The sequence below is a fragment of the Fukomys damarensis genome, unplaced genomic scaffold, assembly GCF_012274545.1.
Source record: "Fukomys damarensis isolate Sample0158 unplaced genomic scaffold, DMR_v1.0_HiC HiC_scaffold_32, whole genome shotgun sequence".
In the NCBI taxonomy this organism is placed as follows: Eukaryota; Metazoa; Chordata; class Mammalia; order Rodentia; family Bathyergidae; genus Fukomys; species Fukomys damarensis.
In genome coordinates this window covers 31516145-31531431 of record NW_022900944.1, presented here as the reverse complement: position 1 = coordinate 31531431, position 15287 = coordinate 31516145, and the positions used below count along the sequence as shown (strand labels likewise).

The following is a 15287-nucleotide window of genomic DNA, read 5'->3' as shown; positions in this document are numbered from 1 at the left end:
ACAAATGAAATATTAAGAGTCTGGAAGAAAACAAATGAAGCATAGTACAGTCACACAATGGAATATCACTCAGAAATATGAATGTACATACAATATAACACTACATTGAGAGAAAGAAACCAGACACAGAATATGTATTATAAGATTCTAGTTGTAGGAAATTCAAGAGGAAGCCAAACAAATCTTTGGTGGTAAAAATGAGAAGTGTAGTTGAATTTAGGCAGTGTATTGACTGGAAAAGCCAGAAGGATACATTCTGGGATGAAAATATTTTATGCCTTATTGGGATGCTGGCTACATGGGCAAATATATTTGTCAAATGTAAATCATGTATATAATCAGAAATTGATACCCTAAATACATAAGGAACTATAACCCAACAATAACAATGAAAACCCAACCAAGTCAGTCCCGGAGATGGTTTACTGAGCCTGGGCCCTCTTTGAGCCTGCTGCTGAGGGGGTTTGGCCTAAGAGGGCGTCGAGGCTGCAGTGCAGCTACTCTGTAGTCCTCAGGTTCACCTATAGTATTATTCTGCTGCCATCATATCTTGGTTGGTTGATCTCACTGAAAGGCAGATTTTTAAAAAAATTATTATTATTGAGTTTATTGGTACATTTTAGGTATACAATACTGTTACATTTATCATTGGGAACTTGTACCTTTACATGATGTATCTTGGTTCTTATTTTTCTCCATTTCCCTGCCCTCCCTTCACCCCCTCCACTCTTCCCTATTTACAAAGACTTTGTTTCTATTTTTTCTTTTCCCTTCCTTCTTTACCCTTCCCATTTCCCCTACCCCTTTAGACCTCTTATTATTTCACAATATCAATTATACATTTTGATACTTATTTACACTTTTAGTTTCTCACACCAGAAAAACTATTCAATATTTACATGTCTGTTCATTTAGTTCACTTAAGAGTATGGCCTCAATGTGCATCCATTTAGATATAAATGTCTCTAGTTTCTTGTTCTTATGGCTGAGTAGATTTCTTTTCTCTTCTTTTTTTCCAGGGTCACAGATCACACTCAGGACCTTGTGCTTGTGAGGCAGGCATAGCACCACTGAGCTAAATCTCTGGCCCTGGAAGATCTTTTAAACTGAGTTGATCAAGGAACTGCAACAGCTCTCAGTAGAAAAGAGAACACCAGGGGAAAAAATAAGAACCAAGACCTGTCATGTAAAGGTGAATGAATGTAACTGTACTGTATACCTAAAATGTACCAATAAACTCAATGAGGGGGAAAAAAAAGAAAAGAAAAGAGAACACCACCAACATCATACACAGCAAAAATGCTGACTATCCTGAACTGCCTCAGCAGAACACAGATTTGACTTATCAGACTGGACCTAAAGCTACTCACATTTCCTCAGCAGCTGACATCATCTGAAATAAAAAAGCCACCATCTTAGCTGGCACTACGAATGTGAAAGTAGGACCTAGGACATCAGGGGAGGCTTCCCATCCAGTTGAAAATGCATCTGTTCTGAGGCCTTCACCCCAGTTTGCTCAAAGGAAAAAGTCAGAACCAGATGATGAGCTGCTGTTTGATTTTCTTAATAGTTCACAGAAGGAGCCCACTGGGAAGATGGAGCTCAAGAAAGAAAAGGGCAGGGCCAGGGATTTAACTCAGTGGCACCATGCCTGCCTTGTAAGCACAAGGTCCTGAGTTTGATCCCCAGTACTGCCAAAAAGAAAGAAAGAAAGAAAGAAAAAAAGGAAGGAAGGAAGGAAGGGGCAAGACATCTGTCTTTCTGAGTTCATGGACATCAATATCAGTTCTGTGAACATCAGTGTCACCACCATCAAAGCCACTGAAGAAAATTCTGGAAGCCAAACCCATGATGCTGCAAGTAATTCAGATCTTGGCCCTGAAGGCCAAGAGGGTTCTTTAAAGGAAGGCACATCATCTAATGCTACTACTCCCCCTGGTCACAACCCAGAACCTAGAGATAATGGCAGATCACACAAACTGTCTCATCTCTGACTGGAGAACCAGCTGCTGAGAAATGAAGTTGTCTTTAAATCAGGAAATGGACTCATTACTTCAAAGAACCAAAGAAATTCAAGAAGAATTAAACAAAGCAAGAGCAAGAATTAAAAAATGGGATGTGACCATTCAAAGAGTGATGGAGGCCGGGGATTTGCTCAGTGGTGCCTCTGCCTGCCTCGCAAGCGCAAGGTCCTGAGTTCGATCCCTGGTACCAAAAAAAAAGTGATTGAATAGCTTGAGAACTCCAAGCACAAGTTGATGACCTGATAGAAGCAGTGGCTGCAAAGGACACTCAGCTGGACGTCCTGAAAGTGAGACTCCAGGAGGCTGACCAGCTGCTCAGTACTCACACAGAAGCACTGGAAGCCCTGCAGAGTAAGAAGTCACGAATAATGCAGGATCACAATGAGGGAGTAATGTACAGAATCAAGCTCTGCAAACTCTTCAAGAGAGACTGCATGAAGCAGATGCCACTCTGAAGACAGAGCAAGAAGGCTACAAACAGATGCAGAATGAGTTTGTTGCACACCTTCGTAAAATAGAAATGGAATGTCAGAACTTGGCAGAAATAGTTACTCTGGCAGAAAGAAAATACTCTGATGAGAAGAAGAGAGTTGATGAACTACAGCAGCAAGTCAAGCTACACAAGTCAAACTGGGAGTCTTCTAAGCAGGAATTAATTGACTACAAGCAAAAGGCCACTAGAATATTCCAATCTAAAGAAAAATTAACAACTGAAAGGAAGGCTCTTGTTTTGAAGGCTTAGATAGCCGTGCTGCTAATAACATGGAGCTAGAAGAACTTTGCCATGAGAAGAAGATGCAGAGGGAAGAAATACAGAAGCTGATGGGCCAGATACATAGGCTCAAGTCTGAGCTACAAGATATGGAGGCTCAGGAGGTTCTTGAAGCAGAATCAAGAGAACAGTTAGAAGATCTGCAAGACCGGACAGCTGCACAGAAATCATCTAAACAAGAGCTAGAGACAGAATCGGACCATCTGCAGCAGGAATTCCACTACAGAGAAGATAATCTAGTATTGAACAAAGAACACATTTGCAAAGCAGAATGAAAGATTTAGAGGAAGAAATTTAAAAACTCAGGAATCATCTTACCAAAAAAACACTAAGCAAAAGCAGTCATTCTGAGCTAGAAAGCTGCCCACACCAGCTCATAGAGACCCTCATCCAGGAGGAGACCATGCTGGGGAGCCTGAGCATGGAGCACTCCCTGCTCTTCCAGCTGGAGCGGATCCAGCAGCAGATGAGCTTCACCTCTGCCAGCACCAGCAATGGATCCTCAATTAACATGTCTGCAGTTGACAGTGGCGAAGGCACATGTCTTCAAAATGTTCCTGTTCTTTTTAATGACTCAGAAACTAATCTGGCAAGAATGTATGGAAAGTTTCACAAAGCTGCTAGTTCCATTGATCAATTTAGGTAAGCAGTGCCATTCAGGACAAGTGACAGACCATCAACTATTCTTAAAATGTCTGGTGGGTACAAGTACAGGGCATCCTGTCCCACAGAGATGATGTTTAAAGTGACATTTACATTATTCTTTGTGTGATATTTTGATGTGAAATTTGTTCAAGAGGTCTAACAGTATGTGCACTTCATTGAAGATGATCAACCTGTTTTTCTTCTTTCTGCAATATACTCTATTAACAACAACAAAAAAAGAAAACCCAACCAAAAAATTAGACAAAGATTTGAATAGCTAATTCTTTAATGAAGATACACAGATGACCAATAAGCTCAGGAAAAGATGCTCAACATCATTAGTCATTAAGGAAATGCAAATCAAAACCACAAAATATCACTTCATACCTACTAGGATGGCTATGATGATGATGATGATGATGATTTTAAAACAGTGAATACTGGCCCAACATACAGAGGGGCTTGGGTTCAATTTCCAGTACTGAGGAGGGGAAGGACTTAGACATAGTTGTTACAACTTTGACAAAATTATAAGTAGATTGTAGACCTAAATGCAAAACAAAAAATTGCAAAACTTCTTCTTTTTTGGGGGGTTTTTTCAGACAGGGTCTCACTATGTAGTGAGACTGACCTGGAACTCAGGCTGGCCTTCAACTCACAGCGATCCTCCTGCGTGCTGGGATTACAGGTGTGCACCACCATGCCTGGCAAAATTGGCTTTTTTTTTTTTTTTTGGTACTGGGGATCGAACTCAGGTCCTTGTGTTTGCCAGGCAGGCAGCAGAACCACTGCCCTAAATCCCCGGCCCCGCAAAATTTCTTAAAGATAGCACAACATAAAATCTAAATAGCCTTGTGTTTGGTGGTGAGTTTTTAAAACAACACCAAAAGCATGATTCACAAAAGAAAAACTTGTAAAAGAGGACTTCCTAAAATTTAAAGTGTCTGTTCCATAAAAGACACTGATAAGAGAATGAAAAAATAAGCCACATATTGGGTGATACAGTTTGAAATTTAAATGTCCCCCAAAGGCCTCTATGCTAAAAGTTTGTCTCTCAGACCATAGTGCTGTTGGAGCTAGTGGAACCTTTAGTAGTTGGGGCCTAGGGGAATGAAGTTAATTTGATGATATTGGGACCTTGGGCCCTTCCTGTCTTGTCTCTTTTTGCTTCCTGGCCACCATGATATGAGCAGCCTCCTCTGCCATGTGTTCTCACCATGATATACTTACTGCTCAGCACAGCCCCAAAAGTGACCCATGGACTAAACGCTCTGAAACTAGCTGTAAAATAAAACTTTCCTCCTTATAGGTTAATTTACCTCAGGAGTTTGTTACTGTAACACACCAGGAGAATATATTTGCAAAATATGTTATCTGATAAAGGACTGGTATGCAAAACATACAAAGAACTTCTAAAATTCAACAATAAGAAAACTATCCAATTTAAAAATAGGCAATTTAGGGCTGGCGATTTAGCTCAGTGGTGCTGCTGCCTGCCTTGCAAGCGCAAGGACCCAAGTTCGATCCCAGGTACCAAAAAAAAAAACCAAAAAAAACAAAAACAGACAACTGAGTAAGGACTGAAACTTCTACAAACTACGAGGTGAAATATACTTTTTTTCCTCCTTTAACTTTGGGTGTTGGGTATTTTGGCTCAGCAATGCAAAAAGTAACTAAAGACACATGGGAACTCTGTATTTTATGTATAATTTTACTGTAAACCTAAAACTGCTATAAAGAGCAAAGTCTTTTAAGAAAAAATGAATTATTGATACATGCTAAAATATAGATGAACCTTCAAAATATCATGCTACATCTAAGAAACCAGACAAAAAAGGCCATGCATTATTCCATTCATAGGAAATATCCAGAAGAAGCTAATTCATAGAGACAGAAAGCAGACTAATGGCTGTCAGGGGCTGAGGAAAGTTAGAAATGAGGAGTGACAGACTAATGGGTTGATGAAAATGTTCTAGAACTAGGTGGTGGTAATGATTGCATAACATTGTGAATGTACAGATACTCCTCATTTAATGACCTGTTTAACTACTGTTCAGACTTATAATTGAAGTGCTCTGTTCAGTCTTACGACCTAGCACTTGGACTTACCACCTGTCTTTTTTGGGTACAGTTCTTTACATCTTGTTTATAGAGCCTCAATGTCTTTTTTGTATAGCATAGTTTGTTTATATAGTACTGTAACTTCTGCTGGTTGTACTGTATAGTACTATAGTTTTATGTTCTATTATACATTACAGTACTGCATGTAAGAGTTATGAAAACAAAAGTAGTCATCAAGTTGGAGTTCTCTGACCATTTTTTTTGTTCTGAATATTGTAATGTCAATACAATATACAATTCCTCGTTTAGTGACCAATTCATTGAATGACCTAGCGCAGGAACTGAACTCGGTCGTTAAAGAAGGAGTGTCAGTACTAAATGATCTTGAGTCACATGAGCAATATGTTGCTTGTGTTTTTTTGTTTCTTTGTTTGTTTGTTTGCTTTGAGATGAGGTCTCACTATGTAGCTCAGGCTGGCCTTGAACTCATGGCAATCCTTCTGCCTCAGCCTTCTGAATGCTGGGATTCCAGGCGAATGCCACCAAGCCTGGAAAATCATATAGTTTTAAATGGTGAATTTTTAAGGCTAGGCATGGTGGTGAAGGCTGAGGCAGGAGGATCGAAAGTTCAAAGCCAGCCTGAGTAATTTGGTGAGACTCTGTCTTTAAAAAAAAAAAGGTGGGGTGAGTAGAAAGTGACAAGTTTCTGAGCACTTCTTAGCATGGCTCTAAGCATTAGTGAATTTTTAGAATAAGAATTGTATCTTCTCATCAGGAATGTTATTTCTTGGAAGCTGTTTTTCACAGGATATAATTAAGGCTTTGAATTTCCCCAAGTTATTACCACAGTCACACACCCTGTCACATAATGTATGATATGAAAGGTATGTACTATGCTGCACATGAAGAGCAAATTTAATTTTGGGGGGGACCGGGGATCAAACTTAGGACTTCTCACTTGCTAGGTAGGCACTGTGCCCCTGAGCTACTTCCCCAGCCCCAGACCTAGTATTTTTAAAGAGAACCAGAATTATCTTTCAAATGATAAATTTCCACTGAGAAACATTCTTTTATAATTCACATGAAGTCCAGGTCTTAAGAACTGATGTACTTAGTTCTGACATTCACAAAGAGTAAAGACAAACAAATCAGAGAACAAATCAAACATCGCAGATCATAGATGTCAAGAATAACAGAATATGGGGCTGGGGATTTAGCTCAGCAGTTCCACCGCCTGTCTCACAAGCTCAAGGACCCAAGTTCGATCTCCGGTACCAAAAAACAAAAAAAACCAAGACAACAAAGAATAACAATATGGCTGGAATATACATCAGTAGTAAAGCAGTGGCATATGCAAAGTCCTGGGTTCCATCCCTAGCCCCACAGGAAAAAACAAGAAACAGAACAGAATACTCTCCCAATTTACAAATGTCAGAATGAAAACAACAAATCAAGTTATCTCTCTATAGAAAACTTTCTAGAGCTCATTTGAAAACTGAACTAATAACCTTTAACAAAGCTTATAAATGATGATGAAAGAGTTTCAAATGAATAAAAACTTTTTTTTAAAGGCCTCAGGAATCATCTTTAAAGATGTCTCACTAGCCAAAAGTGGGATAAGTTTAACATCAATTATGATAACAATGGCAACTAGGGATAAGAGGTAGAGTGCTTGCCTAGCATGTAGAAACACCCCTGGATTTCATCCCGTGTGATGACAAAAAAAACAAACAAACAAACAAAAAAAAAACGTCAGCAAGCCAGTAGTGAACTGGAATATACCAAATACATTTGAGTCATTATTATAAAACATAATTCTTAGAAAACAATACAACCCCCTTAGTCACCTTTGAATGATGTTGAAAGCAAGCACTCTGAAAACTGGAAAATATGATGCAAACAATCAATTGTCTTACCTGTACAAACTGTACCTCAGGATTATAAAGTAGTTGATGAGAAGACATTTGTTTTTATAGCATTATTATAGCTAATTAAGAAGAATGAAAGATAGAATTAGAAAATTACCATTTTGTAACCCCTAACAAATTAATGAACCTAAGCAATCATACTCAATAGCTATCACAAAAAGGAAGGGCACCAGGCATCATATACTTCCTAACAGAAGTATACACTATTACTCATGAAGTTGTTTTGTCAAAAAAGAAAACACACAGGGATGGGGATTTAGCTTAGTGGTGCCTCTGCCTGCCTCACAAGTGCAAGGACCAGAGTTTGATCCCTGGTACCAAAAAAAGAAAGAAAACATACAAACACATTGAACCTGAATCAGATTAAGCCTCATCTAACTACCAATACACAGGAAATACAGGAAACAGAGGAAAATATGAAACATTTTAAGGATACAGTGAGCAAATCTTTCATGACAAATGACAATCTTTCATGACAAATGACCCAATTTCTTCAAATACAATAAAAAATGCAATGCAAAAAGAAGTGGGAATCTATAAATAAAATAAGACTTAAGATATATCAATCAATTGCTATATATGAATTTTACATGGACTCTGGTTTTTTTAAAAAAAGAAAAATTGTATAGGACAATTGGGTAAATGACAACACTAAATATTTGACGATATTAAAAATTACTGTTAAATATTTTGGGGTTGTACATGTGATTATTTTTTAAAGAATTCTTATGTTTGAAAATACATGTTAAAATACTTATGGATAAAAATCATATACCTGGGATTTGCTTTAAAATAATTAGTGCAAGGGACTGGAGATAAATGGAGGATAGATAAGGTATATAAGAAAGATTAGCCATGAATTAATGATAACTGTTCACATAGGGTGACAGAAGTTCATTATTCTGTTACCTCCACTCTTGTATATATTTTAAAATGGTCATAATACAAATATTAAAGAGCCAGGGCTGATGATTTAGCTTAGTGGTGCCACCACCTGCCTCACAAGCACAAGGTCCCAAGTTCGATCCCCCATATAAAAAACAAAAAAACAAAAAACAAAAAAACCACCAAATATTAGATAGCTAGATGTAATGGCATATACCTGTAATCCCAGCACTCTGGGAGACTGAGATAGGAAGACAGCAAATTGGAGCCAAACCTGGGCAAGCTAGTAACTTATCAAGACCGTCTCAAAAAGAAAAAAAAAAATGTAAAGCACTGGGATATAGCTCAGTGCAAAGGCCCTGGGTTTAAACCCCAGTACTACAAAAAATAAATAAAAAGCAAAAATAAACTAAATAAATGACATATACTTATATATGTAGGGAATGTTTCTGGAACACTATCCAAGATATTGGTAACAGTATTTGTCCTTAAGAGGCACGAAGTCTGTGGAACTGGGGGAAAGTGGGGTAAAACTTACTTTTCACTGTATAACTATATTGCTCATATAAAAAATTGAATTATTTTAATAGCCAAAAGAGTTCATAATTATATATTTCCCCTTCTCTACTAAATAGCTATCATCAGCCTAAACATATGCTCTAATACAGTCTTTAGGAAAAAAAAAAACCTTGTTAACTCCACATCATAGTCTCCAGGTATCATTCTACTTCTGTATTTTTCTTTCTAGACAAGTTATTCAGCAAAAATCCTCACTATCTCTTCTCCCCCACATATCATTCCTTTCTCATACAACCCCGTCTTTCCCCCCACCATCCTCATTCTCCTAAAACTCCTCTTGTCAAGGTTACCAATGAGTTCCTTTTGCCATCTTTCTGCATTAACCTGATCAGCCTGTTAACAGCATTAGCCACAGCTGACCATGATTCAAGGCACTGCATTCCTCTTCCTCGACTCAACCTCTAAACATAGAAATATCCCAAAGTTGAATCATAAGATTTATTCTTTTCTCTATCCACATTTTCTCCTTAGGTGAATTCATCTAGTCCCATGGCTTTAAATACACACAATCTGCTAAAATCTCCAAATCTCTGTGATCTCTGCTCTGAGTTCCAGACTCAACGTGTACAACTGCCTACTGAGTTCTCACACTTGGATATTTACAAGCATTTTAAACTTACTGTGCTCAAAACAGGTATCTATCATAGTTCATACTCTCTCTTTCAGTAAATGGCATCATCACTCACTCACCAGTATCTTATATTAAGACTGTGTTATCTTTGAGTGTTTCCTTTTTCTTATCCCTCATATCCAATTCTTTCATAAATATTATCTTTGGCCCCCAAAATACACTGACTGTCTCCTTTCACTTTTTTTCCATCTTCATTACCATTGTCTTGGTTTATGCCACCATTCATTATCTCTTACTTTTTTTTTTTTTTTTTGGCTGGGAATTTAACCCAGGGCCTTGAGCTATATCCATGGCCATTTATTTATTTAGAGATAAGGTCTTGCTAAGTCTCTAAATTGCCCAGGCTGTGCTCAAACTTGCCATCATATCCCTCCTTAAAATACTTTGGTGGAAATTGACAAGCCAATTCTACATTTTTTTTTTTTTTTGAGACAGGGTCTCACATTGTAGTTCAGGCTGGCCTTGAACTCACTGTGTAGCTCAGGCTGGCTTTGAACTCATAGCAATCCTCCCGCTTCAGCCTCTGGAGTTCTGGGATTACAAGTATGTGCCACCTCACCCGGCCAATTATAAAATTCTTAAGAGAAAAATAAACATTTTCCTTCCTGTAAGAAATAATTTTGCATTTGATAAAAACAATTGTACTTTGAACAATTAGTCAAATATATAATTGAATATACTGGCAAAAAAATAAGAAAAAAGATTGGAAGATGAAAACACTCTAGGCATCCTAATACTGTGGAATGTCACTCAGTATTATATGATCATGTCAGAGAGGAGCTCTTCGTTTATCAAAATTGTATGAGGTAGCTATATTACATAAAATTGGTACCAAATGTATGATACTGTAGTTGTTGGTATTATCACTAGCATTAGAGAAAGATTTAATATAGTAAAATTAATCACATGAAAAAGCAAATACATTGAACATGTGTATGGTATTTCTTATTTGGAAGATATTATAATAAAAGAAGTACAAATACTATTTAAATTCTAATAACCATGGCGAAAACAAAATTAAGTAAGGACTGGCAATAAGTAAATAAAAGATTAAACAAAAGCATATTAAATGACAAGGTAGCAAAGCAGTAACAGTAAATCATTAAAGATAAATAACATACTATGCTCTAAAAGGTACAGAAATATTAAAAACTATTAGAATTAGAAGTGATTATTATAAATATTAAACTAAAAAAGAATATGAAACATAGTATCTAAAACCTGAGAAGAACACAAAGCAGAGAAAATGAAAGACGTCTCACTATTTCCATTGTGCTTGTTATTTAAGAATGGATAAAACATGTTGTAAAAAAATGACACTGCAATTAGATTAACACATAAAAAACCAACATGCCACATCTATCTAATTTTTGTACAACAGCTGAAAAAGCAAATTTCATAAAATTTAGAAAGCTTCCAGTGGAATAAATAATATGCCAAGACACTGACTAAATCCTAAATTTCACAATGGGCAGTTTCTAGCCAGTTCCTTGGAGCAGGATCTTGGTCCCTTAAGGATCATTGGACAAGAAATAAATCAAGTTGGACCAGAGCCATCCAGTTGTCTTAATAATGAATGCTCTACACTGTCTCGGGAACAGAAGCTCCCATCAGACAGTGGAGGAGGAACATATTCACCATCTTGTCCATTCTCCACGGGTTGATAAATTACCTCAGAAAGTTGAAGGTATAAGAATGGAGTCAAAGAGGAAGGAGACTGAGGAACACCCCACTGCCATTGTCCTGGTAGACACTGCTGGGACCTGGTAAGTGACATGCAGATTGCTGGTAAAGGGGCTGAGCTACCATCACAGAAGAACTAGACATGGAAAGTGAAGGACAAGGTGGTGGGACAGAAGTTACCTCTGGAATAGGAAAATAAGCTACGCTGTCATGGCAAATGTTAAGGATATCCGATTGAAGTGGTTCCAGCAGCTGGCACTACACTAGAACAAGAGAATTCTACTTCTTGTTTTCTTTTTTTTTTTAATTTTCTTTTTGCAGTAGCGGGGATCAAACTCAGGACCTTGCGCTTACAAGGCAGGCACGGTGCCATTGAGCTAAAACCCCAGCCCTACTTTTTTGTTTTCTTATTGCTGGAACAATGTTCAGTTTCTTGTCTTTACAATTCTTTCAATTTCTTGTAAATTTTTTTGTATATCTTCTTGTATTTCAAAAGTGACAAAACCATACCTTTTAGACATTCCAGCTCTGTTATATACAATCTTCATTTCTTTTACAGACCCATACTGGGAAATATTTTTTTCTTAAATCATTTTCATGGGTCTTAAAATCAATTCCTCCTACTAAGATGCGATCGGGTTTCACAGCTCCGTATCTTGGGGGCACTTGATGAGTTATACAAATTCATTGGCGACACAGGATTAGTAGGAGAATCTGTTTGATCTTATGTTTGCATCTTCACCTCCCTCCCGGAAGCAGGGGTCGAGCTTGGCCGTCACCGGGATGCTAAACGGACGCGCCCCCTGGCGGCAACGGCGCTCGGACCCCGGGCAGCCCTAATAAATTTGAAGACGGAAAGTGAAGTAAAAGAAGGGAAGGCATTGACTTTACTGGTTACCAAAACTTATATTGAGCTGGAAATATAGGCCGGTACTGGAGCACTTGCCTAGCATGTCTGAGGCCCTAGGTTTGAAACCCAGCATCCACCCCCCAAAAAAAATCCAAAACAAAAATCCACACAAGAGAAAAAATACAATCATATCCATAACACATCATATATAAAAATAAATTCCAGATAGATTGGACTTAACATGAGAAGCAGAACTGCAGAATTTTTAGGGGACAAAAGAAAGGAGCCTATTATATCAGTGTAGGGAAAGATTTCATCAATAAGACAACAAAAACACAAATTATATTTTTAAAAAATCTTCAGTACCTTAAGATGAATTTTTCTGCATAATAAAAGAGAATGCAAACATTTACTCAAATTTTTAATACAAAGAGATATAACAAGAAAACAAAATGTTCATAAATGTACTATCCCCTTGTACATTAAAAAGGTAGCACTAATCACAGATCAGAAAATTCCAAAAGTATAGAAAAGTATAGAATGAAAGTTAAAGTCTCTCTTCCAGAGGTGACCACTGTGATTTTTTACAGAAAAATTTTATAATGTATATGCCAGCACATTCATTTAATAGAAAAAGATGTTTTATGGGTAAAAAAGTAAAAAAGTAAGGCCCAGTATGGTGGCATTCACCAGTACTTGGGAGGCTGAGGCAGGAGGATCAATGCAAGTTTGAGGCCAGCCTCAGCTACACAGTGAGTTCAAGGCAGCCTGAACTACATAGTGAAACTCTGCCTGAAAAAAATAAAAAGGTAAAAAATAAAAAAGGCACATTGCTATATAGCCAGGCATGGTGGTGCACACCTGTAATCCCAGCACTCTTGAGGCTGAAACAAGAGGATCACCACAAGTTCAAGGCCAGCCTGGGCTACACATTGAGTTCTAGGCCAGTCTGAATTCCAGGGTGAGGCTCTGTCTCAAAAAACAAAACAGAACAGGGCTGGGGATTTAGCTGAGTGGTTCCACCACCTGCCTTGAAAGTTCAAGGTCCCATGTTCAATCCTTAGTACCAAAAAACAAAACAAACAAATTGCCAAGTAATTTATATGATATTATTCTTTTATTTTAAAAGGTAGTGTATGTGTTTTTATAGTGATGGCAAAGATATAGGAGGAGGAAGCATATTCTTTTACTTTAGACACTTCTGTGTTGTATGAATGGTCAGAATAAGTATGAATAGGCAGGTGTGGTGGCGTGGTCTAAACCTAATTTTACTTGTTTGTAAAATAGGAAGCACCTGCCTTTAAGCTTGCTGTGCAGATTAAATGGTGCATGCAAGTAAATCAATCAAAAGGCTGAAGAAGGATTGCCATGTTTGAGGCCAGCCTAAGATATACAGTGAATTCAAGGCCAGCCTGAACTATATAGCAAGATTCTCTTTCCAAAAAAAGAAAGAAAGAAAGAGAAAAAGCATGAATAATTTTTGTCATTCAAATGCCTGAAACATAAACAAGCAAAATAAATAAACGCGAAGTCAAGTGAAAAAAACTTGCCACATATTGTCTAGTTGGAGAATAAAAGAGATACCTGCCCACTCCAATTGTTACTGTTTCTTGTTTGTTTTGTTTTGAGACTGGATCTTGCTATGTTGCCCAGGCTGGTCTCATACTCAGTGAGCTCAAGCTTCCCCAGTAGCTGGGACTACAGGCCTGCACAATCACACCTGTCTTCCCTTGCAGATTCATACATATATCAAAGCGAATCAATATATTTTAAAAGGCAGGAAAATCACAGAAGTGCATCAAACCAATGAAGTTTTTCTTGGCTGACTTGTAAAATAGGAGAGTTCAAAGAGTTTAGGAAAAGAAAAAATATACCTGAAATATCTACATCTATACACACACCAAATTATTATCTTTAGTTATCTATGCGAGGGGTGGTTATATAAGGAAGAAAAAATTAGTACCCTCTTTATTCACCTTTGCAATGTTTGGCCGTTATTAGCATGCACAAGTTTGGTTTTTTTATAATAATTTTTTAGTAAAATTACAAATAGAAAACCAAATTATTCCATACTCCACAACTGAAAAGAAGAGGAAGCAAGAAAGGTAACTTTTTTTTTTTTTTGTACCAGGGATTGAATTTAGGACGTTGCAAGGCAGGCATGGTGCATGCAGGTAAAACACTTAATGCAGGACCTGGTGATAATTTAGGGTGGGTAACAAATGAATCAGGAATGCTGATCATTTTTTCAACTTTCTTATTCCATAGTCAGAGAACAAGTGAACCAGACCAGGAGTCAAAGGCAGAGTCAACAGCCACTCAGCCAGTTTTATCTCTAAGATGAAGGCAAGGCTGGGACACTGACCTAATCACCTGAGAGATCTGTTGCTAATCAGTCGGGCCCTTTTCTGATTCACCTTACAAAAGGGAGCTACACATCCAGATAGTTCAAAGAGAAGGTCAAGTTCTTGAAGTTCTTAAGAATGGACAGCAAAAAGTTGCTAATAAATGAACTGATGATAGAGAGGAGTCCCTTCCCATTTACCCCAACCAGGAAAAGTACTCCTACATAGGAAGTTTCTAAAACTGCCAAAAAAAAAAAAAAAAAAAAAAAAGTTTTTGCTGGGGTGTGTGTGGTGACTCACTCCTGTAATCTCAGCACTTGGGAGGCTGAAGCAGGAGGATCACTGTGAGTAAGAGGCTAGGCTGGGCTACATAGTGAGTTCAAGGCCAGAATGAACTACAATAGGGAGACCCTGTCTCAAAACACAAACAAAAAATGAACATTCCTTGTGCCTCAACAACACACCCTCCACCCCCAAATACAACTGTCCTTCTCAACAACACTGCGCGTCTCCCACCAATGTCCCTCTGAGGGCTCACTTTCCGTCCAGTAGAGTTCATACTTTTTTCCTCTGTCCAATTGTCACCTGTCACAGAGTCCCGCCTGTTAAGTCTCCTTTCTTCTCTACTTCACACTCCCTCAACTCCTCCACTTCCACTTCACGGTAACCATTTTGCCTGTTTCCCCCTCCTCCGTTTCGGAGACTGCTCCTCGGAGTTTTTTACTCCTCTACGGCGAGTTTTCCCCGGCTTCCACCTCAGTTTCCTTCTCCCAGTCTCTAAACACACGTTTCGCGCCCAGGTCCTCCCGGCCTGGCCCTACCCGGCTGCTCCTGGGTCAGCGCCCCCAGGCGGCGGAGGCCCTCTTCGTCCAGATCCCACGGCT

The 15287-nt window shown here is 38.3% G+C and overlaps 1 pseudogene; it reads right to left on the bottom strand.

The window, feature by feature from the left end:
• Positions 1 to 11062: 11062 nt before the first annotated feature.
• On the bottom strand, positions 11063 to 11944 carry LOC104854074 (annotated as a pseudogene).
• Positions 11945 to 15287: the final 3343 nt, after the last annotated feature.